Source organism: Camellia sinensis, chromosome 9, assembly GCF_055761805.1.
Source record: "Camellia sinensis isolate YWXY chromosome 9, ASM5576180v1, whole genome shotgun sequence".
Lineage (NCBI taxonomy): Eukaryota > Viridiplantae > Streptophyta > Magnoliopsida > Ericales > Theaceae > Camellia > Camellia sinensis.
The window spans coordinates 12,983,242-13,009,015 of record NC_138969.1 but is presented as its reverse complement, the minus strand read 5'-3'; the positions used below and the strand labels follow the sequence as shown (position 1 = coordinate 13,009,015).

General features: G+C 38.6%; 3 pseudogenes; 1 reads left to right on the top strand and 2 right to left on the bottom strand.

Annotated features, from left to right (window-relative positions):
• Positions 1 to 12,798: 12,798 nt before the first annotated feature.
• On the bottom strand, positions 12,799 to 16,094 carry LOC114269119 (beta-amyrin 28-monooxygenase-like; annotated as a pseudogene).
• A 347-nt stretch (positions 16,095 to 16,441) lies between these two features.
• Positions 16,442 to 17,092, bottom strand: LOC145799246 (uncharacterized; annotated as a pseudogene).
• A 2,401-nt stretch (positions 17,093 to 19,493) lies between these two features.
• Positions 19,494 to 23,825, top strand: LOC114286387 (uncharacterized; annotated as a pseudogene).
• The last annotated feature ends 1,949 nt before the right edge of the window (positions 23,826 to 25,774 follow it).

Sequence of the window (25,774 nt, the reverse complement as noted above, 5' to 3'; positions counted from 1 at the left end):
GACTTCTCTCTCTCCATACTCACCTTCTCTCTTAGATTTGATCCACTTAGGGTGTGTAACGCCCTCAAATTAATAGCATTAAACTCATTAAATAAGACATGCATTGACACTCAAATGTTCCATATTCTTTCATATATCAGAGTTTCATTACAAAAGGTATTACATGTTAACAACAAAAGCAAATGCCTTACAGGCTTACAGCTTTCCAAGTTAACACTTGGTTACACCAAAAGAGTACTAACTCGTACACATTAAGCCCTTGGCTTGTATTTACATGTAATACATCAAAAAGTAAAATCGACACCAGTGTGTCCGCCTCTAGCCTCCCTAGCTATGTCCTTGGAGGTGGCATGCTTCCTGTACCTGAAAATGATATTCCCATATAGGGTGAGCCACAGCCCAGTAGAAATACACTAAACCAACCATGGACAATGACTAAAACATTAGCAATTGATAGTTGGTCAACACTGATACAATCACATAAATTACATATTTATGTCAACGACTTACAAGTCCCAATTACTTTTCATTTTCCCTTTTTCAACAGATAAGCATGCTAGCTCTATCATCATTTCCACAGATATGTATAAAAACTATATCCACATTCTCAACAGATATGTATATCAACAATATCCACAGATAAGCATACAAGCTGTATCCACACTCTACAACAGATATGTATATCAACAATATCCACAGATAAGCATACAAGCTGTATCCACACTCTACAACAGATATGTATATCAACAATATCCACAGATAAGCATACAAGCTGTATCCACACTTCACAACAGATATGTATATCAACAATATCCACAGATAAGCATACAAGCTGTATCCACACTTCACAAAGATAAGCATATGAGCTCTATCTTCACTTCTCTAGACAAGCATATGAGCTCTGTCTACGGAGTTCATCCCCTATCTCCTCCCAATACCTATCCGGTTTAGAGGTACATCCCCTATCTTCCCCTAAACCGCGGAGTACATCCCCTATCTCCTCCTCTACACATAACGTATATAAACACATTGGTTCTATATACAATCACACAATACACACATTTAATGTATTCTATCAACCGTCAAGTTCCATGACACATTCCATTGATTAGTTTCCGTTTACCTAATCATCATGCATTGTCTACAACAATCTCGACTATCCTCCACCGATAGCCCAAAGCAGTTATTTCTAAAACAGAAAATAAATGCACAAATGGATATTCAATCAACATTTCATTTCCTCATTTCTCACCAATTAATTATCCCAATTAATTAACCAATGTAATTAGACCATTTTCCATAATTACCATTTCAACCCTTAGGTCCCATTTTCATCAATGATTCAACAATCATTCCATTTTTCTATGCCAAACATGCAACTAGGTTTATTATGAATAAAACCCCAACCTTTGTAAAATTACACAAAAGCCCCAAACCTTTACAAGATTACCAAACCAAGCCCAACATCTCAAAATACCAAAATTTAAAGACAAAACCCATAGAGAGGAGTAGGTTATCCCTACCTCAAATCCGGAGCCTCAAAAGAGATGAAGACCAAAACCAAAATGCTCCAAATCTCGAAATTTTCAGATCAAAAGGAAGCTCTCGACGATCAACACAACTTTTGTGAAGACAAAAGGTGAGTAAACGATCCTTACTAGATCAAATCTAAGAGAGAAGGGCCGGTTTAGAGTGAGAAGCTCTGAAAATGGCTTTTTGGAAAAGTAAGAGAGAGAAGAGAAAGCAAAAAGTGATTTGGAAAGTCACAATTTCGGGTCTTTAACCCAGGTCTCCGCTCGAGCGTAAAACACCCCGCTCGAGCGGCCACTCATAGACTTCCGCTCGAGCGGCCAACCTCCCGCTCGAGCGCAGAATGCACTCGCCCAGCACTTTTGCAGAACCAGGACTCCGCTCGAGCTCCCAACCCTACGCTCGAGCTCACAACACTGCACAACAAGATACTGGATGGACGTAATCTACGCTCGAGCGCCAACACCACCGCTCGAGCGTACAGGCCAAAAATCTGGGCAACTAGTTTTGGTTTCTAAACTCAACCAACCTGTAACCAACCCGCCCAACACATCCTATAACTCAAATACAAAGTAAGAAAGGATGTAAACAAGATAATAAACAACTACCAACATCCACGGACACATGTCCGGATCACTATACAACAAGGGTAAATCCGGGATCGCTATAACCTCCCCCCCTTAAAGAATTTCGTCCCCGAAATTAAGCACAAGTTTTCAAAACAAGTTTTCCTTCATTTTAGACAATGTTACAATTTAACATTCAACAATTCGACCCATTACCGGTCATCCCATCCCTTTAACAAGAGACATATCACAATATGTAAACAACATATGTATTTTCAACATGCATTAACATTATGCACTATCTTTCCAATTTCAACAATATATTCAACACATATAGTGTCACATTCAACTTCCATATGAGGCAAGTTCCAAACATACTTCCAATAATCAAAACATTCTCAATGTTTTACAACTTAAGACATATATAAAAGCTCTTAAGTTCAACATAATGTAAAATTTAAATACAAGATCACACATCAACAAACAAGTCCGGATATTTCTCACGGACTTCCAACTCACGTTCCCAAGTGGCTTCCTCCACTCCGTGATGTTTCCACAAGACTTTCACCAAAGGAATGGTCTTACCACGTAGGACCTGATCCCGCCTATCCAAGACCCGAACCGGTCTCTCCTCATACGAGGCATCCTCATCTACCTCTAAATCGCTCCAATCCAGCACATGTGATGGATCTGGCTCATACTTCCGAAGCATACTCACATGAAACACGTCATGCACTCCGGACAACTGCGGTGGTAAGGCCAATCGATAAGCAACCTCACCAATCCTCTCAAGGATCTCAAAAGGACCAATAAACCGAGGGGATAACTTCCCACTCTTCCCAAACCTCATCAGGCCTCGCCTAGGTGATATCTTCAGAAAGACATGATCACCTACCTCAAACGCCAAAGGCCTCCTCCTACGGTCGGCATAACTCTTTTGTCGACTCTGGGCTGTAACAAGCCTCCTACGGATAAGTTCAACTTTCTCCGTCGTCTCCCTAACCAACTCCGGACCCAACAAAGGTGCATCACCCACCTCGGCCCAACACACTGGAGACCTACACGGTCGGCCATACAAGGCCTCAAACGGTGCCATACCGATGCTAGACTGAAAACTGTTGTTGTAGGCAAACTCTACCAATGGCAAGTGCCTCTCCCACGTCCCACTGAAATCCAGGACACAACCCCGAAGCATATCCTCGAGGATCTGAATAGTACGCTCGGACTGCCCGTCAGTCTGAGGATGATAAGCCGTACTAAAGGTCAACTTAGTGCCCAGTGCACTTTGCAAACTCTGCCACAACCTAGCAGTAAAACGAGGATCTCTATCTGAGACGATCGTCACTGGGACCCCGTGCAATCTCACTACGTCCCGAATATACAAATCGGCAAGATGATCTACCGAATCTCTCACGCGCATAGGAATAAAGTGCGCCGACTTAGTCAACCGGTCTACAACCACCCAAATAGCATCACTACCCCGCTGAGTCCTCGGAAGACCTACAACGAAGTCCATAGTGACATGCTCCCACTTCCACTCGGCAATAGGCAAGGGTTGCAACAAACCCGCTGGCCTCTGATGCTCGGCCTTCACTTGCTGGCAAGTAAGGCACTTCGATACGAAAACAGCCACATCTCTCTTCATACCCCGCCACCAAAATTGGCGACCCAAATCCTGATACATCTTAGTACCTCCCGGATGCACCGCAAGGCGCGAATGATGAAACTCTCGGAGTACTTCCTCTCGGCAAGACTCCGGTACAAACAAACGGTCTCGGTATCTCACACTCAGGTCGGGATACACCGTCAAACCCTTCTCAACTTTCCCACTGGAGATCTTCTCTCGGAGGGATTCTACCTCAAGGTCACCTCTCTGTGCCTCTAACACTCTAGTCACAAGTGTAGGCTGCACCACGACAGAAAACAAGGCCGCAGCCTCAACAGATTCGCCCAGTAGCAAATCAAACTCGCCAAGTGCTCCCAACATCACCCATTCCCGGATGGCTATACAAGCTACATCACTAATGGTTTTCCTACTAAGGGCATCGGCCACAACATTGGCCTTTCCCGGATGATAATGTAACTCAAAATCATAGTCTTCGATGAACTCCATCCATCTCCTCTGCCTCAGATTCAAGTCTCTCTGTGTAAACAGATACTTCAAACTCTTATGATCCGAGAATACCTCGAACCTCTCACCATAAAGGTAGTGCCTCCAGATTTTCAAGGCAAAGATCACAGCTGCTAACTCTAGGTCGTGTGTGGGGTAATTCTTCTCGTGTATTTTCAACTGACGTGAGCCATAAGCTACCACTTTCCCCTCTTGCATCAACACACAACCCAAACCCTCTCGTGAGGCATCACAATAAACCGCATAACCCAACCCTCTCTCCGGAATAATCAATACCGGAGCGGTGGTCAATCTAACTTTCAGCTCTTGGAACGACTTTTCACAAGTCTCACTCCACACAAACTTGACTCCCTTCCGAGTCAGTCTAGTCAACGGTGACGCTAACCTGGAGAAATCTTTCACAAACCGACGGTAATACCCAGCTAATCCCAGAAAACTGCGGATCTCAAACACACTCTTAGGCTGTGCCCAATCTTGCACTGCCTCAACCTTGGATGTATCAACAGACACCCCTTCCCCGGATACCACGTGGCCTAAGAATTTGACTTCTCCCAGCCAGAACTCACACTTCCCAAACTTGGCATACAGCCTATGGGCTCTAAGTAACTCAAGCACCACTCTCAAGTGTGCCTCGTGCTCCTCCTCAGAAGACGAATAGATAAGGATATCGTCCACGAAAACAACCACAAATCGGTCTAAGAACTCCCGGAAAATCCGGTTCATCAAGTCCATAAAGACTGCCGGTGCATTGGTAAGTCCGAATGGCATCACCAAAAACTCATAATGGCCATACCGCGTACGGAATGCCGTCTTAGGAATATCTTCCTCCCTGACCCTCAACTGATGGTAACCCGATCTCAAGTCTATCTTAGAGAAACAACGGGAACCCTTCAACTGGTCAAACAAATCATATATACGGGGCATAGGGTACTTATTCTTAACCGTAGCCCGATTCAACTTCCGATAATCTATACACAATCTCAAGGCACCATCTTTCTTTTTAACAAAGAGGGCCGGTGCTCCCCACGGTGAAACACTAGGGCGAACAAAGCCCTTATCTAGCAATTCCTGGAGCTGAACTTTCAACTCAACCAACTCTGCTGGAGCAAAACGGTAAGGTGCCATAGAAATCGGCGCCGTACCAGGCACTAAATCAATAGAGAACTCTATCTCTCGGTGAGGTGGCAAACTAACAAGATCTTCGGGAAAAACATCCGAATACTCACAAACCACCCTCGGCAATACATGCTGGGTCTCACCACTCTCACCACTCTTAAAGCTAGCAAGTAGACTACTAAGCTCACTTCGCCCTCGCGAATCATACCCCGGTGGCAAAACACTACCAACCCGGTCTCCCAAGAAATGGAACCACTCCCCGCTCAAGGTACATAATGTAACCCTCTGGCGGTAGCAATCAATAACAGCCCGGTATGACGATAACCAGTCCATACCCAAAATGACATCAAAACCCCTCATGGGCATGACAACAAACGGAAAAGGAAGCCTATAGTCGGCGACCTCTATATCACATCCTCTAACACCCTGTTTCAGAATCAACTCACCACCCAAAGGCGATACCACACAAATAGGAGATGCTAACTGTGCTAACTCCAATTCCAAAACAGATGCAAATGCAGCAGATACAAAAGAATGAGATGCACCCGTGTCTATCAACACATTAGCAACCGAGTTGCAAAACAGAAAAGTACCTCTCACCACTGATGGAGCCGGTACTAAGTCCTGCGCGGTAACAGCATACACGCGCCCCGTAGGCCCCTGGTCTACCTGCTCACCTCTCGGAGCAAAAGACTGCTGCACAGACTGGGATGACGAAGCTCCCGGATTGGCCCTCGAGGCCTGCACAGACTGAGCTGGCTGAAAACCCTGCGTCTGCCTAGAACCAGACGCTCCCGAAGTGGCACTCAACTGTGGGCAAAACCTCTTCATGTGCCCAGGTTGTCCACACTGATAACAAGTCAAGAGCTGCCCCCTGCCCAAACTCTGACTCTGCGGTCTAGCTGAAGATGAAGCAGCTTTCTGACCCCCACCCTTCTGCGGGCAAACAGATACCTTGTGACCCAGCTGGCCACACTTGTAACAGGTGAAATCCCCCTGACCACCTCTCCCGGAGCCTACACTCGGCACTGGAAAGGTCGATCTAGCAACACCACCCTGCGACTGCTGAGGGTTAGAACCCCTCTGCCTCCTGCCATCACCCTGACTATCCTGGCTCCTCTTGGAGCCTCTCTGCCCCTCATCCTCCTCCTGCATCATAAGCTCCATATGAGCTGCAGCGTCCACTAGGTGTCTATACTCTCGAATATAAGACCCACCAATTCTCAACTTGAGGCCCCGCCTCAACTTCCGCTCAAACTCATAGCAACGGCGTTCCTCAGACGCCACCAGTTCAGGTGCAAACCTAGACAGACTGGTAAAAGTAGCCTCAAACTCGGCCACTGACAAGCCCTGCTGATTAAGCCGGCTAAACTGATCCCTCAGCTTCTCCCTAGCTGCTGCTGATAAAAACCTCTCCTGAAAAGCATTCACAAACGCCTCCCAAGTACCACCAACACGAGCTTTCTCGTACTTCCACCATTGACCCGCATCTCCCTTCAGTTGGAAGGATGCCAAGGTCACTTTCAGTGCTCCGTCCTCGATGCCAAGCATCTCAAACGTCTTCGTTGTCTGTTCGAGCCATTCATCTGCCTTAAGCGGCTCTTTAGGATCCCCGATAAACTCGTCCGGATTACACCGGAAGAACTCCCTCTTCAAGAAGGAAGGCCCTGCCTCAGCTGCCTGATTCCCAGCTCTTAGAATACCCAAAGCTCCTGCTATCTCTCTGGCCAAGGCACCCATAGCCTGCTGACCTACTGGCTCGGCCACATTGGCCTGCCCAACTCCCTCCTGCACTGCTGGAATCTCACCCTGTAACGGTACTTCCTGCCTCGCAGGTCTACCACGCCTAGCACCTCTTCCTCGTCCTGACATCCTAATAGAGGCAACACAGAACGTTAGCACATTCATAAATGTGCCGAAACTAAACACTCACGTCCTAATGCATGGACAACTGTAATTCACTCCACATAAGCACATAAACACATAAGCACTTACGAATTTCATTTCCGGATAATGATAGTCCCAAGACGTTACTAGAGTTCCGGTTAGAAATAGCATTGATCAAGTGCCTTTCCAACAAGACTCCCAGAAACTCAAGGATCCAATCAACATCCCAGAAATTAAATCCCATACCCACATAGTCACACAAGCATGTTATCAAATAAACACATAGCATATGGTACTACATCTACGTCTCTATCAAGCGAGACAAACCCATTGTGATCCTAATCACTTCCCACGTACCCAAAGTATTCGAACCCGGTAAGCTCTGATACCAAGTTGTAACGCCCTCAAATTAATAGCATTAAACTCATTAAATAAGACATGCATTGACACTCAAATGTTCCATATTCTTTCATATATCAGAGTTTCATTACAAAAGGTATTACATGTTAACAACAAAAGCAAATGCCTTACAGGCTTACAGCTTTCCAAGTTAACACTTGGTTACACCAAAAGAGTACTAACTCGTACACATTAAGCCCTTGGCTTGTATTTACATGTAATACATCAAAAAGTAAAATCGACACCAGTGTGTCCGCCTCTAGCCTCCCTAGCTATGTCCTTGGAGGTGGCATGCTTCCTGTACCTGAAAATGATATTCCCATATAGGGTGAGCCACAGCCCAGTAGAAATACACTAAACCAACCATGGACAATGACTAAAACATTAGCAATTGATAGTTGGTCAACACTGATACAATCACATAAATTACATATTTATGTCAACGACTTACAAGTCCCAATTACTTTTCATTTTCCCTTTTTCAACAGATAAGCATGCTAGCTCTATCATCATTTCCACAGATATGTATAAAAACTATATCCACATTCTCAACAGATATGTATATCAACAATATCCACAGATAAGCATACAAGCTGTATCCACACTCTACAACAGATATGTATATCAACAATATCCACAGATAAGCATACAAGCTGTATCCACACTCTACAACAGATATGTATATCAACAATATCCACAGATAAGCATACAAGCTGTATCCACACTTCACAACAGATATGTATATCAACAATATCCACAGATAAGCATACAAGCTGTATCCACACTTCACAAAGATAAGCATATGAGCTCTATTGCAGACCTGAGGGTTTGAGTTCTTCGCTCGATCGAGTTTTCTTTCGCTCGAGCGAGCTTTTGTGTTGTTGGCTCGAGCAAGGCTCCCTTGGCTCGAGCGTAGTTTTTCTGTGTCTGGTTGCTCGAGCGACCAAGTCTTCGCTCGAGCGAGCCTGTCCAGCTTATATACGCAGCAGCGGGTTTTGATCAGTCTTTTTCATTTTCTTTTTGATCCCAAACCCTAGGTCCGACTTCTCTCTCTCCATACTCACCTTCTCTCTTAGATTTGATCCACTTAGGGTGTGTTTCTACCATAGATCCATCATTAAAAAGATAGAGTGAGTCGAGGGCTTCCATTTAATCTGAACATTTGGCGATTTGGAGCACTTTGGTTTTTGGGTATTCATCTCTGTCTTCTCCATTTGGGTTGTTCTCTTCGAGGTAGGGATTTCCTACTCCATTTTATAAGTTTTGATCTAAGTTTTGGTATTTTGATATGTTGGGGATACTTTGGTAATTTTGGGAAAAACCCTAGTTGTAATATTAAATTAATTTGTATAATTAATTCATGGAATTGGGAAAAGAAGGTTAAATTCATGGAATTGGGGAATTCATTGATTAAATAGTGTAATTGGTTAATTTGAATCATTTGTCTATTGAATTGTTGACATAGTTATTTTCAGTTTAGAAATAACTGTTTTGGGCTATCGGTGGAGGATAGTCGTGATTGTTGTAGACATTGCATGTGGATTAGGAATAACTGAAACTAATCACATTGGTTAAGTCATAAATTTTGATTATTGCATTGATACAGAAAATACGTGTATTGATTGAGCATTGCATTTGCATATATTGTTTTGTGTGGGAGGAGATAGGGGATGTACTCCACGGTTTAGGGGAAGATAGGGGATGGACCTCTAAACCGAATTTTGTTTGGGAGGAGATAGGGGATGGACTCCATTAGCATCACTTTTAAGTGTGCTTATTTATATAGAAGTGTTTTTGTTGATACAACACTAAAATGTGTATCAAACTGGAAGTATGAAGTGTTTTGATTTGAGCTTGAGTCTCATTTGTTTGTTGATATTGGAGGAATGTGAATCTGATATACATAATTCATTGTGGTAAGTTTGGCCAGGTTCTGAGCCATGTTGAGGAATGTGAATCTGATATACATAATTCATTGTGGTAAGTTTGGCCAGGTTCTGAGCCATGTTGATAAAGTTGGAAAGTAAAACGTGTCTTAGACAATAGTGTCATGAGACTGTAAAACGGAGTAATTGATTATCTTGGTTAACCATCTGTTGAATGCTATTGCTTTATTCATTGCTTATATGTGGTTTAGTATATTTCTACTGGGCTGTGGCTCACCCTAGATGGGAACATCATTTTCAGGTTCAGGTGATAAGCTACCTCCAAGGACTTAGCTTGGAAGGGACTTGGATTTTGAAGACTATCTTTAGTTAATTGTCTTTATTTATTAGTACATGTAAACATCCAAACCTAGGGCTTTTCTTGTATTAAGTTAGAACTCATCTTTTTGTATCCAAGTGTTGGCTTGGAAAGATGTAAGCCTGTAGGGCATTTTATTCGATGTTACATGTAAAGCTTTTATTTAGTAATACTCTGATGAATGAATTAATAAATTGTTTTCTTTAAATAATGCATGTCAATGATATATATATATATATATATAATGGGTTGATTTTGAGGGCGTTACAAGCCCAATACAGTTAAAGCCCTTGGCTATACAAAAACAATACAACAAAATAAAGAGCTCTTCCTCCCCAAAAGTCACTCCGAGCTAGTGCCTTGGCGGAGGCATAGCACCAGCACCTAAAAATGGTTTTTCCCAAATAAGGTGAGCCAAAACCTAGCAAGAATAATCTAACACAATATATGAGATTTAATAAAAACATAAGTACAATGTGCATATACAATGTATGCAACAAAACGTTTTCATTTTGTTTTATTATCAAGAAATACCAAGTTCATATCTTATTCCACTTTCCTTCAATTTATTTCAAGTTAATCTATTCTTCTCAATTCATGAGCCAATTTCATTATCTTTAAACAACTCAATTGAGACTACAACTCAATGGTTATCAAATTAACGCAATTACCACACAAACACTTCAATCTGCCATTTTACAGAAATTTCGTCTGTGGGATCGGCACCAATGTGTATACAAGATTTTGGGACTTTCACCCTGGGCACTCCAGCCAACTTAATTTTAATGGAGTCCATCCCCTATCTCCTCTCAAACAATGGAGTATATCCTCTTTCTCCTCCTAAACATCATACATATACAATGTATTTAAAGCATAGTCACATTGAATGACAACCAACATTAGATTAGTTTCAATTTACCTAATCATCATGCAATTTCTACAACAATCATAGTTATCCTCCACCGATAGCCCAATACAAATATTTCCAAACAAATATACAATCTTCTCAACAGATAAATTATTCAAATTTCCATAGGTAAGAGACAACATGTGTCTGACTCTACCACATATATCAATAATCATCCAATTTCACATTACCAATGTCAATTTTAGTTATTTATACAAAATAACAATTTAATCCAATTAGAGCAAAACTCCCATTTTTCCAAATATCGACCCAAGTACCAAAATCAACAATTTTGACACAATATAACCTCATATTCAAACTCCATACTCATTTATTTCACATTCACTAAAAAATCCCTATTTTTATTTCACACTCAAACCCTAGGTTTGTTCAAACTACTCTCAAATCCTATCATTGTTACACAACGACAAATAGCTAAGCTAAAAACCATATGAAAGTGTAGAAAATCCCTACCTCAAGAAGAGAAGACGAGCAAAGCAAGGGTGAAACTCCAAAGATGCTCAAACCCAACTTTGTTTGAATTAAAATGAAGATCTAGAGACGCTCTACCTTTTCTCAAATGGATTAGGGTAAAGAAATCACTAGAAGTAGGTGAAAATGTAGAGAGAGAGAGAGAGAGTGTGTGTATTTTAGATAGAGAGGGTTTCAACTTTAGGTTTTTGGGAGAAAAGATCTGAAAAAATGATGTAAAAAGTCATTTTTGCAATCTGATATATGCACAGTCCGCTCGAGCGGAAGAGCTGACACTCGAGCGTCAGACACAAAAAGTTGTTCCGCTCAAGCAAGAAAAACCGCTTGAGTGCCAAGACATAATGAACAAGACGCTCACCGCTCGAACGCAAAAAGTGGTGCTCGAGCATAGAGAACACACATCTAGAAGTTTTACAATGCTCGAGCGCCCACCAGTGCCGCTCGAGTGTAGAAAACACTCTCCTAGTAGTTTTGCAGACCTGCAAAGTACTAAAAGTTAGTAAAACCTGCTCGAGCACAAGAAGTGCCGCTTGAGCGGAGCACCAAAATTTACAGAGCTCGTTCGAGCGCTAGAATGGCCGCTCAAGCGGAGGAGCAAAAATCTGGGCAACAAAGGTTTGGAAAAGCAAGCAAATAACCTGTTCCAAACACACAACTACAATCCAAATGACCAATCCAAGGAACAACAAGGGGAAAAAGAAATAAACAACAACATTGAAGCATGAAACCTGAGTCCAGAACATAATAAAATACCGGATCAAAATTGGAGTCTCTATAACTAACCATGGTTATATTTATATAACTTCCTAACAGATTTGTCTAACCACCACAAGTGGATTGTAACCTCCTCAACTTCATACACGTGTTCATCCCTTGAGCATTAGCGGCAGATTACTTGACCAACTTCTTGAGCTGCTTGAGCTGGAGCTGCTTGGTCTGTAACTGCTGTAGCTCTGTAGGTTGAGACTTGGCTTATGGTTCTATCTTGAGCTGTGGCTTAACAGCTTTAGCAAAAAAGATTGTGATTTAATTTAAAATTCTAACAAATTTAACGGAAAATGTTATTTGTGAGCTTTGTCTCAAACACAGACATTTGGCTTCTTGTGGAAAGTATTGTTGAAACAAAATGACTATAGAGGTGCTTTTTTGAATTATCGCAACAAAAATTTTATAATAAAATTTTCTCTTTTAAAAGTTTTTAAAAATTAAATCCTAAAAACCTTATCTATCGTAGTGTTTGTGTGAATTAAGACTACACAAATGTTATGGCGTTGCTCAAAGTATCAGGTGGATCAATGAAGTCCAAATTGAATGGCATAGAAAGTTTATCACATATATGAATAAATACTAGAAAAGTTTTTAAGCATAGAATTTTTATACGTAAAATTCATACAAAATGAAATAATAGAAACATTTTTGAAATTTTGAGTCACAATAATGTATGTTTTGACTCCAAACAAAAAAATTACAAAAGATCACAATTATTTTTTGTGAAAAATTTATTTGTTTAGCATTATTCAAAAAAATTAATAGGGGTGGAGGTGAATTGGAACTCCTTTTTCTGGCATTGGCACCATATCACCTAAAACAAAGTACCTCCCATTTATACTTCTTCACCACATTGTGGATGAAAGTTAGCACCACTAACCAAGCATACTCTTTTCTAGGGCAAAATCTACGCCCACCTCCAAATGGCACATACGTGTATGGAGCCGGTGCTTCTCCGTCTTTGTACCTTGACGGATCAAATTTTTCTGGATCCCGAAAGTACTTAGAGTTCTTGTTTGTTGTGTTAACTGTCCAATATACCTACAAACAACACTCACAAATTAGTTGCGATGATAACTAAGGGAAAATTATGTAGCATTTTAAAATTATATATTATCTTTTGTTCTAACCACTTATGATCAATCGACCATGGTAACAAAGTTGTTAGGAGTTTTCTTAAAATAGAAAAAGAAAAAAAAAACGTGACTACAAAAATAGTTATGTCTCACATATATATATATATATATATATATATCATTTTAGAGAAAGAAAATAAAAAACCATAGGCTAAAGAGTAATGGTTGACATGTTGGGAACACTTGGCCATCCTAAGCTGATACACCTACCTAACAACCAACAAGAAAAAAACAAGACCCAAGATTCCTTTCATTCGAAACCTATCTTCTCAAGGAGATTAAAAGATAGGATGTCAAATCTCATTTTATTTTTATAACTAGTTAGAACAAAAGATGATGTGACAGTTCTACATCATTGAACAATGAGCTAGCCTGAAAAGATATACACAAGCTTCATTTGATATATGTTTACACACCTTCCAGCCCTTTGGAATTGTGTAACCAGCATATGTGAAGTCAGTTAAGATTTCTTTGAAGGTTCCTTGTTGAGGTGGAACAACTCTCATCACTTCACACATTACATTCTGTGAGTATTTCATTTTCGACATGCCATTCCAGTCTAACAGTTCTCTGTCTTTTTATCTTTTGAGATCTACAATTGCTCTGCATTTCAAATATGTAAAAACACATAAAATAATTGCAACATGAAACTCGAACAACATGAGTATAGTCCGCAAAATTTTAGGAGATTGAACAATATTATTTTAAATTTGATCAATGTTTGGTTTTAAATTTGTCAATGCAAATTCCATTATTTATAATAAATATGATATATATATATATATATATATATATAAAATATATAGTTGGTTCACTTTATTCACAAATTTATTATTAAAAAATTAATTTTATATGTATGTATACACATAAATAATTTAACTAAAATTTAGGAAATATTTATGATTAGCAAAAAAAATTCTTTTATCCTATGTATTGTGCATGTCAACTGCTAACTACCTTAATTACAATCCAAAAGAATTTTATTATACAAACAAAAAAATTTACACCAAAAAAAAAATATAAATAAATAAAAAATAAAAAAATATAATAATAATAATAATAATAATAATAATAATAATAATAATAATAATAATAATAATAATAATAATAATAATAGTAGTAGTAGTAACTTATAATTTTAAAAATGGCACAATCACATAATTCTTTCATAGAAAATTATGTAACAAAGTCATTACCTGATAGGACCTTATTATAGATGTCTGTACTTTCTCCTACAAACTTCATGAAGAAAGAAATGGTGACAGCCACATTGGCATAACCAGCCACCAATAAACCCATCATTTTATCAGCAATCTCAGCCTCACCCATACCCTTCCCAGTTGGATCACTCACAACGATCATATGAGATAGTATATCTTGCTTCATAGCTCCTCCACCGCCTACCATGGCGTCTCTCCTCTCCCTCACCATCGCCATTTGCTCCCTCCGAATAGCATCGGTAGCTTTGCCAGCGCGATAAAAGTTAGTGCTAGGAAAATTCACCATGATCGAATGCAACCCTAAGGTGAAATCATCGAAATAGCGAACTAGCCTCGCGATACGATTTGGATTTTCCATCCCTAGAAAGATCCGGCAAGCGATCAACAAGGTTAGAGTCTTGGCTAGAGGGTAGACCTGTCACAAAAATATTATGGAACAATTCAGTATTATTCAACAAAATTATTAAGATATACATAACCTATGAAATAAGAATGCATGTAAAATAACATAGAAAGTCGTCTGTAAAAATATTTGTAAAAACTCAATATATATCTCATGTACATGATTCTCTTGCGTGTCTTGCGAGTCTCACACTCTTAGAAAAATATTTTCTGCTTGGTTTGATTTTTAAAAAATTATTTTTTGACCAATTTATGTTTGTGTGAATTTTGTTTTCTTATTTTAGTCACCTTTTTTTTTATATGCACCTAATCTAAAAATAAAATATATTTACTAGAATATAAAAATAAAATAAAAAAGTTCATTAAAAACAAACGAAAATCCAAACAAAAAATTGTTACATTTTTATTTAGATATTTATTTGTTTCCAATGAACCTTTTCATATTTTCAGTCTTTTTTTTTCATTTTTTTAGATGAATCTAATTTTGATGTATCTAAATAGAAAAAAACAAAAAACAAAAAATAGATGATTAAAATATAAAATAAAAGGAAAATAAAAACACGTCTACAAATAGTTTGTAAAAAAATCAAACCAAACTATATAGTTGTAACGAATTAAATCTAATAAATATTGTAATATAAATATAATAGTAAAATTTAATTTTGTAACTTAAGAAGGTTTTAAAAACTAATAAATTTAGCCCCAATAATGAAATGATTAAAAATGGAAAATTTTATTTTTTTATTAAAATCTCTAACAAGACCTTCAATTCATCTTTGCCTTCCCAATGAGTCGTCAAGTGTTGCTATGAAATTGCGTCAATTACCCCAAGTAACTCGATAATGCCTCAAGCTTGAAAAACCCAGGTGTCCTTATCACTTCTTTTACACCATCCGCCGCCACCGCTCCCACCACTTGCGGTGGTGGAAACGATGGAGCCGTCGCTGGTTTGGGTTTTGATGAGAGGAAAAGCTTCTACATTGAGTGAGGCAAGAAACCAGTGAAGATTTTTCTCTCATTAGAGAAGAGAAACTTGTTTCCATTTGGGCCACATATGACTGTTGTTTTCTCTTTGAAAATCTTCGTCTTAAAGATCTCTCGAGAGTCCTTTTTCATCCTATAGTTCACAAAATTTTCTGGCTTGCCAAACAGAAATTCGATGCTTTCGCCGATAATAGGCCATCCAAAGCTGCCCGGAGGCAGTTTGACACCGTCATTGGAGCGATGTCGGAGAGAAAAAATGGTGATGAGAATAAAGAGGAAAGCGAGAATGACAGAGAGATATAGGAACTCCATGGATGTAAAGATATGATAAGTGTTTTGGTGAAAAAATGAACTATGAAGCAAAGGTGGTTTGTTTGAGTAGGGCTTGGAAGTGTGGTTTATATAGGCATATGGAAAGCCTAGGGCTGTCCAATTCAAAGGGTAGATTTGGAATTTTACAAAAATTAAACTTTCAACTTTGGTTTTTGTTTTTTGTTAATTAAAATTTTTCATTTTGGGTCTTTGAAAATATTTTGGGGAAATTCTATTTCTACACATCAAGTTTCCTTACTCCACACACTTAATGAATTTTTTCAGAATTATAATTTTATCCTTTAACAAAATTACCATCTCACCCACCACCGTCTCTCCCACACATCTCATAATTTCTCCATCCCCATCTCACCAACCACTTCACCGCCAGTCATCACCACCCCATTCGAACCTTTCTTATTCCAACCAAACCAACTCTTCTTCTCTTTTAATTCAACACTTTCATAGGAACCACTATCACCATTTTCATGGCAATCCTGAACCCCACGGTCCTCATCCTCACAAAGAACATCTGAGTTTCCCATGCGAAGTGCAGATTCTAACTGCATCCTTTCTTCAGTTGTCAATACATCATCATCATACTCACCTCCATTTCATGTCCTTTCATCATCATCCACAGAAAAAAGCTCCTCATCAGTCATAGCACCAGGGACCCGCCTTGATTTTACACTCACCATCACATGAAGCATATCATAGATCTTTGCCTTCCAATTTCCAACCACCTCAGTTCTCTCTTATTGCCTCCAATTTAGATGGGGAACCAGCTCAGCCTGAGTAACATCAATACCTAGCCTATACATATTTGTTTGAGACATCAAGGCCACTTCATAGGCAACTTCAGCTTTTTTCAGTTGAGCACCTTCTCCCTCCAATGCATTTGTGATTTCTTTTTCTTTATGAGCAAGCACAATCAAAGATCCAGGAGGCAAAGATATATTCCCATCCTCAGAAGGCAAAGATATCTCATCCACCACCATCTCACCAGCTACTTCACCGCTGGTGTAGCTAGGGTTAAGGTTTTTGAAGTGCAAAAGGATAGAAGGAGAGGATGTGCACAGAGAAAGTGAGGGTATATTTGGAATGTAAAGTGTATGGACTGAGATAAAGAAGTAAAAATCAAATTATTAAATGTGTGGATTAAGAAAATATGTACACAAAGATGATTTGGTGTGTGGAAATAGAATTTTCCAATATTTTGTTCTTCCACTTTGGACCCAAGGGAAAATATTCAATCTCTGTTGAATTTTTTTGACTAACTAATCCAAACTAGGCAATACCCAATGTTCTCATTTAATTACAAATATTATTCAAGAAAAATTTATGAAATCTATAGAAATATATATATATATATATATATATATATAATTTGATTTACAATTATCTGACATGTTAAGTGAAACTTATTTACCAACAAATGAAAAATATTATAAAAATTAATTATCAATATTTTAAATTTTTTTATTAATTTATAATTTTTGTTTCCTAACTTAACTATTGAGTATTGTCCCTTTCTCTTTCACTTTCTATGTGTATTCATACAACAAATTATATGTGTATGAATAAAAATTTATTTTATATTAAAAATAATCAACCCACCATGACACATAAATTGATGAAAATGTATAATGTAGAGGATATTTTATCTCTCTCTCACACACACATATGTATAGACTGTTAGAAACAGTAAAAGTGAAGGAATTAATTAATTAATAGACTATAGCTTATATGAAAATGATATATGAATGAGAGACTGAATTATTAACAACTCATTCATTTTGGAGTTCCCTGACCAAGCGTCCCTACTAAGGGCTTGTTGGGGAAGTTAACAAAATAGCTTAAAAATAAAAATATTATTAAAAAGGCCAAAAAGTCAATAAATTATACCCAAAAAAATTAAAGATTTTATTTTCTCTCTATTTTTGTATATTTTTTCGTAAAAGAAAATTCTAAACATATATATAATTCATACAAAAAACTTGACAAGAATGATGTGAATTGCCATTATCTATCTATATCTATATACTATTATTAAGTGAAGGCCTAAATTGGTTTAATGAAACATTCTTCTCCTCATGTCACGTAACAACTTTATGTATGCTAACATAAAAAAATATAAAAAAATTATTATATACAGCGTAAGCAAATTTTGAACCCAAGACTTTGGGTATCATTAAAAAACATGTTTATCACTTTATCAACATACATATTATATTATACTATTATTAAGTGAAGGCCTAAATTGGTTTAGTGAAGCATTCTTCTCCTAATGCCACGTTGCAACTTTATATTCATAAAGAATTTACTTATCAATTAAGCAACATACGTATTATATTATACTATTATTAAGTGAAGACCTAAATTGGTTTAGTGAAACATTCTTCTCCTATGCCACGTGGCAACTTTATATATGCTAAAATAAATAAATAAAAATTATTATACACAACATAAGTAAGTTTTGAACCCAAGATTTGGGTTTCATTAAAAACATACTTATCACTTAAGCAACATACATATTATGATATTAAATTTTTTATTATTTATTTTTATTATTAGTTATTTGAATTGCACACGCATCGCGTGTGCCACCCGCTAAAATTACTCATGGCATTTTGTTTTAAAATGAAATGTTCATAAAGAGTCACATCATTATGTATGAATATTTTGTTTGTATAACAGTACTCATACTGAAATAGATTTCCAATTGAGGACCAAATATGTTTCGAAAGGTTTATTCACCCAAAAAATGTTTCAAAAGGTGCAAGTACAATATAAATCACCTCATACGCAAATTTTAATAAGGGTATATGTCTCAATACTGTTTTTTAAGTTGTTAAGATATCTGAACCAATTAGTCATTTTAGGAACTCAATTCTTCACCGTAATTTCCTTCTAATAATTGAACACAAGGGAATCTTGTCCTTCCACCTTTTCACTATTGTGTGCCAGAGTAATTGTTGTCGTAAACTAAGCTTATGTTTGTGTGTCAGAGTAATTGTTGGTACTGATTTGGGTGCTGATTTTGGTCCCATATGTTTTTTTTTTTTTTTTTTTTTTTCCTGAAAAAAACACTAAGCTTATGTTTCTTCCACCATCCGTTAAGATGGTCAAAGATATCCCAACATTTATGGGATAAGTATGTATTGTGATTGCTATAATATATTGTTGTAGTTAGCTGTAGTATTCAGATTCCTATTACATTTAGATTACCTAGAATAGATTAGCATGATTAGAGGAATTTTCTCGTATAAAAGTATACCTTCTAATTCAATGAAAATTAATTCAGAAGAAAAACATTCTATTCTTTTTTACATGGTATCAGAGCAGGGAACGATACCCTAGCATTCTATTCTTTGCTCTCTTTCACTATTTCCCATCATCATGGCAAACGAGCAATCTTCGAATGGAGGCAAGCCTGATGCCGCCAATCCATATTTCCTTCACCATTCTGATCATCCCGGCATGGTGCTTGTTTCCAAGCCTCTCAATGGGGATAATTATTCAACATGGTGTAGAGCCATGACCATCTCTTTGAATGCCAAATCCAAATTGGGTTTCATAGATGGAACTATCATAGCGCCAGATGCCAAGACCGAACCAAATGACTATGCATCATGGAAAAAATGCAACGATATGATCCTATCTTGGATTCTTGATTCACTCACACCAGATCTTGCCGATAGCGTTATTTTTTCAAACACTGCCCAGGAGGTATGGGAAGACCTTCAGGATTGCTTGTCGTAAAGCAATGCCCCACGTATTTTTCAGATTGAGAAGGACATCGCTTGTCTCACTCAAGATCAAATGACTGTTGCAGCTTACTACACCAGGCTTAAAAAATTGTGGGATGAACTAGGATCCTATAATGATACTATTTGCTCTTGTGGGGCAGACCATAAGCGACGCCGATTGATGTAATTTCTAATGGGACTCAATGAGTCTTATAGTGCAATACGAGGGTAGATCCTCTTGATGAATCTGCTTCCTGATGTTGCCAAGGCTTTCTCTTGTATTGTCCAAGAAGAGAAACAACGAAACCTAGGCGCTGCACATGAAATCACGGAGACCTCAGCCATGGTTGTTCGAAGGGATGAACTGGTAGCTTTGGCTCTTCGACATGGCCAAAGTTTTTCCTCTCGCTCCAACTCATCTAATCGAAAACCTTTGCATTGCTCTTACTATGATCGAGACCATCATGTGCGAGACACATGTTGGAAATTGAATAGGTATCCCCCAGGACACCCAAAACATGCATCAAACAGGTCCAATCAAGGAGGCACTCATTCTAAACACAATAACAATCATCAATCTTCGATCAACAATGTCAAGGAGGGTCACAAGATACCGAAAATACAATCGGTGACCAATGGCTTATCTGATTTGCAAATCCAGCAAATATTATCTATTGTGCACCATCAAAACACATCTCAATCCACCACTCCTAAGGCTAATGTTGCCAGTGCTTCTTCAGGTTTGTCACGGGTGTTGTTGCACCTCAAACGATTAATTATCGATAGTGGTGCTACAGACCATATTACTTCTACTCCTGCTCTACTTGTTAACAGTAAAGAGAACACTCTTTTGCCACCCATTGTTATGCCAAGCGGAGAACATGCTCCAATCGCATCTATTGGAACTTTACCCTTGAATTCATTTATTTCTTCAAAAAATGTGCTTGGTGTTCCATCTTTTAAGGTGGATTTAATGTCTGCGAGTAAAATTGCAAGAGACCTCAATTGTTCCGTAACGTTTTTCCCTCATTGGTGTGTTTTGCAAGACTTGATGACGAGGAAGACGATTGGTTTGGGTGAACAACGAGACGGACTTTATTACTCGGTTGCGTTAGCATCGGAGCAGCCACACCATAACAATCAATCCACAGCCACCATTACTAGCTGTTCATCCTGCTCTCAAGGCAACGCCTCTACTGATTTGTGGCATCGTCGATTAGGGCATTTATCTTCCTCTAGATAAGATTTTATGGCACCAAAATTGTTACATTTTCCTTTCAAGTCTAATAATGCTTGTGATATTTATGCACTTGCCAAACAGAGTCAGCTTCTTTTTTTTCCTAGTTCAATTTCCTCTGTGAGACCTTTTGAATTAATTCATTGTGACATTTGGGGCCCTTACAGAATAGCTTCTCTTTCTAGTGCTAAATATTTTTTAACTATTGTGGATGACTATTCTAGATTCACATGAGTTTTTTTTTTTTTTTTTTATGTAGCACAAAAATGAAACCCAACCTTTACTTACCAATTTTTTTACCTGGGTCCACACCCAATTCAATGCCTCTATTGCTACCATTCAGGTTGATAATGGTGGGGAATTCTTTTCTATGTGCAAATTTTATAAACAACAAGGCACCATTTATCAAACTTCTTGTACATCTACACCTCAACAAAATGGGGTGGTTGAGCGCAAACATCGCCATATCCTTGCGTCCATCCGTGCCCTTCGTTTTCAAGCCCATCTCCCTTTACCTTTTTGGGCCAACTGTGTTTCCACTGCTGTCCATATAATTAATCATTTGCCCACACCACTCCTTTCTCGCCAAACTCCTTTTGAACGACTTTATGGCAAGATTCCTTCTTATTCTCATATTCGGGTTTTTGTGTGTCTTGCATATGCTACTGAAGTGCATGTTTCTCATAAATTTGCTACCCGTGCCAAACGTTGTATTTTTCTTGGTTATCCGGTTGGCCAAAAAGCTTACAAACTCTATGACCTTGCCATTCATCAGGTGTTCACTAGTCGCGATGTTGTTTTTCATGAAACCATATTTCCCTATGAGTCACCTCCATCCTCTTCCCCAAATTCTGCCCATGTCCTTCCTCTCTCGGTGCTTGGTGCTACTCTTTCCCCACTGGACCCCATTCCTACCCCTGTCCCACACAACCCAGTCCTCGACCCAGTCTCTCTCATTTCCCCTACTAGCCCTGTTCCACCACCTTCCACCAGTCCTCCTCCCACACCAGCTGTACGTCGTTCTCAACGACATCATGTTCCTTCCACAGCTTTATGCGATTATGTTTGCAACCAAGTGACGTCTCCCAACCAATTGTCGCCTTCGTCATCTCGTTCCCCACAAGGTACACGCTATCCTCTTTGCAATTATATTTCTTATCATCGTTATTCACCACCCCATCGCTCCTTTCTTGCTACTATCAGTCAAGATATTGAGCCTACATCCTATGCGGAAGCCGCTCCTCATTCCCATTGGCAAGCTTCCATGCAATCTGAATTGGCTGCTTTAGAGGCCAATCACACTTGGTCTCTCACTTCTCTCCCTCTTGGCAAGCAACCCATTGGTTGTCGTTGGGTTTATAAAATCAAACGTCACTCGGATGGTACTATCGAGCGTTACAAAGCTCATTTGATTGCGAAAGGCTACACCCAGATGGAAAGTATCGATTACCATGACACTTTTTCTCCCACTGCCAAAATGATTATTGCTCATTGTTTATTAGCTTTGGCCGCTGCCCAAAATTGGTCTCTTTACCAACTTAATGTCCAAAATGCATTTCTTCATGGTGATCTCCATGAATAAATTTATATGTCTTTGCCTCTTGGTCTTCCGCGACAGGGGGAGAACTTAGTGTGTCGCCTCAACAAGTCGTTATATGGCTTAAAGCAAGCTTCCCGTCAATGGTTTGCCAAGTTCTCTAAAGCTATCCAGGCTGCCAGTTTTGTTCAATCTAAAGCAGATTACTCATTGTTCACGTGTCGGAAAGGCACATCTTTTACAACTTTGTTGATATCTGTTGATGACATTCTTATTACGAGTAATGATCTCACTGCCATTTCTGCTCTTAAACAATTTTTGCATAGACGTTTCTGAATTAAAGATTTGGGTGAATTAAAGTATTTTCTGGGCATTGAAGTCTCTCGGCCAAAGAAAGGTATTTCCATCTCACAACGAAAATACACTTTGGAAATTCTAAAGGATGGTGGTTTTTTGGGCGCTAAACCTGTGAACTTTCCCATGGAGCAAAACATTAAGCTCTCGGATGAAGGTGAATTACTTTGAGATCCATCGCTATATAGGCGACTTGTTGGATGCCTAATTTATTTGACCATTACCCGGCCGAATATCAGCTATTCAGTACATGTCTTAAGTAGATTCATGCATGCACCACGCAAGCCACATATGTAAGTTGCCTTGCGCGTTTTGCGTTATTTGAAAAGTAATCCAGGACAGGGTTTGTTTTTTCCTTCTCAGAGCAATTTATCTTTGCGAACCTTTTCTGACTTAGATTGGGCTGGTTTTCCAACTTCTCGTAGATCCACCACAGGTTATTGCGTTTTCTTGGGATCTTCTCTTATTTCATGGCGGACAAAAAGGCAGAAAACTGTGTCTCTCTCCTCAGCAGAAGCTGAATATAGAGCCATGATGGGTACCTGCTGTGAATTATCGTGGCTGCGATCATTATTGAAAGATTTGAAAATATTACATCCGAAACCAGCATTGTTATATTGCGACAACAAAGCAGCTTTACACATAGCAGCCAATCCTTTTTTCATGAAAGAACTAGACATATAGAGATGGATTGCCACTTTATTCGCAATAAAATACAAGATGGTTCAGTTGAGACCAAATATGTTGCTTCGGCAAATCAGCTTGCGAATGTGTTCACTAAGCCATTAGGAAAGGAAGCTTTCTCAACTATGATACGCAAGTTGGGAGTTCTAGACATTCACTCTCCAACTTGAGGGGGAGTGTTAAGATGGTCAAAGATATCCCAACATTTATGCGATAAGTATGTATTGTGATTGCTACAATATATTGTTGTAGTTAGCTGTAGTATTCAGATTCCTATTACATTTAGATTACCTAGAATAGATTAGCATGATTGGAAGGATTTTCTTGTATAAAAGTATACCTTCTAATTCAATGAAAATTAATTCAGAAGAAAAACATTCTATTCTTTTTTACAATCCTAGCTAGAAGCTAGGACTAGGTGTTGTAAAAATGCAATTTAAAAATGGCTACAAATTGTTCAAAAAAAAAAAAAGAATGGCTGCAATTTGTTGTGTGTTTGAAAGATTAGAATTTAAGTTTGAATTGTATTGTATTGTATTGTATTTTATTGTATTGTCGTAACTCATTTTTTTACATTTCATATTTTAAATTTTTGAATAAATATATGGCTAATATATTTGTAAGTTGTAAGCAATGGCGAAGCCACAAAAGGTCTATGGGGGTCACGTGCTCCTGGGTTTTAGAATAATTTTTTTTTTTGCAAACATAAAAAAAATATTTTAATTAAAAAAATTATAAAATATTATTTACAGTGAAATATCAATGATATTTTTAAAATTATGAGAATAATAATTGTTTTTTTTTTTATTGAAAATAAAGATATTATGATAAGTCATATTGTTATCTATGAAAATTATTGACATATAATTATAATTAATCTCAATGAAGATATGAATTTATTGAATTTTAGTTACATTTGACATGTGGGATTCATCCGGATTTGGGGATGCTGTTGTGCAACCCACGCAGCAACGTTTGTTGTGCGGCAAAATGGGCCCATTTTGGGGTCCATTTTGATAATCCAAACCGTTCACACTTTAGAATGCATCAAGTAAAACATGCTTGCAAAAAATCAAGTTAATCGGATATCGTTTGTCCATTCATCCACTCACATTTGTATTCATTTTAATACTTTAAATCACAGTTATTATTTATTTTTGTAGATACAAATATGAGTAGATGAATGGGCAAACGATATTTGATTACCAAAATGGTCCCCAAAATGGGCCCATTTTGCCGCACAACAGATGTTGTTACGTGGGCTGCGCGGCAGCATCCCTAATTCCGATTCATCCTCTATGTGTTTCTTTACTGTTGGTTGGTGATATCATATGTCAATGATGACGTAGTATTACTATTATATTAAATTTTTGTTGAAATTTTGTATAAAAAATTACTTTATCATTATATAAATTATTTTAAAACTCATATCCATGATTTTTTTTATATTGTCCATGATATACTAGTTACAAATAATATATTAGTTACAAACTCATATCCCCGCCCAGCCATGCCTCTCCTTCTAGACACAGATTTGGCGAGGCTGAACGCCACCCCTTCTCCCTTGAGATAGAAACCACACCGCTCCCCGCGGGCTTTCACCAACCCAAGTTTACGCTCTACGACGGAAAAACCGATCTATACATGCATGTAAGCCACTTCCGGCAGGTCATGGCCGGACATAGGCGCAATGACGCTCTTATGTGCCTTATCTTCCCATTGAGTTTAGGCGAGCTGGGCTTGAAATGGTTTGAGAGGCTGCCGGAGGGAAGCATCAAAAGGTGGCAGCAGTTGGCGGAAGCCTTTGTGACTCGTTTCAAGACCAACACTAAAACGCCAAAGGAGGTGGACCACATTCTCAGTGTCAAAATGGGGTCGAGCGACACACTCAAGGCATACAACTCCAGATACTGGAAAACCTTAAATGAGATTTTAGATTACCCGATCAACCTAGCAATCACCTAATATAAGCGCGGTCTCCCGGTCGGACATAGGCTGCGAGACTCGCTTACCATGAACCGGCCGACATCCATGGGCCAACTAATGCAGCGCATCAATGAGCACATCCGAGTAGAGGATGATGCGGCGGCGTCCACCGCGCAGACAACTCCGGTGATAA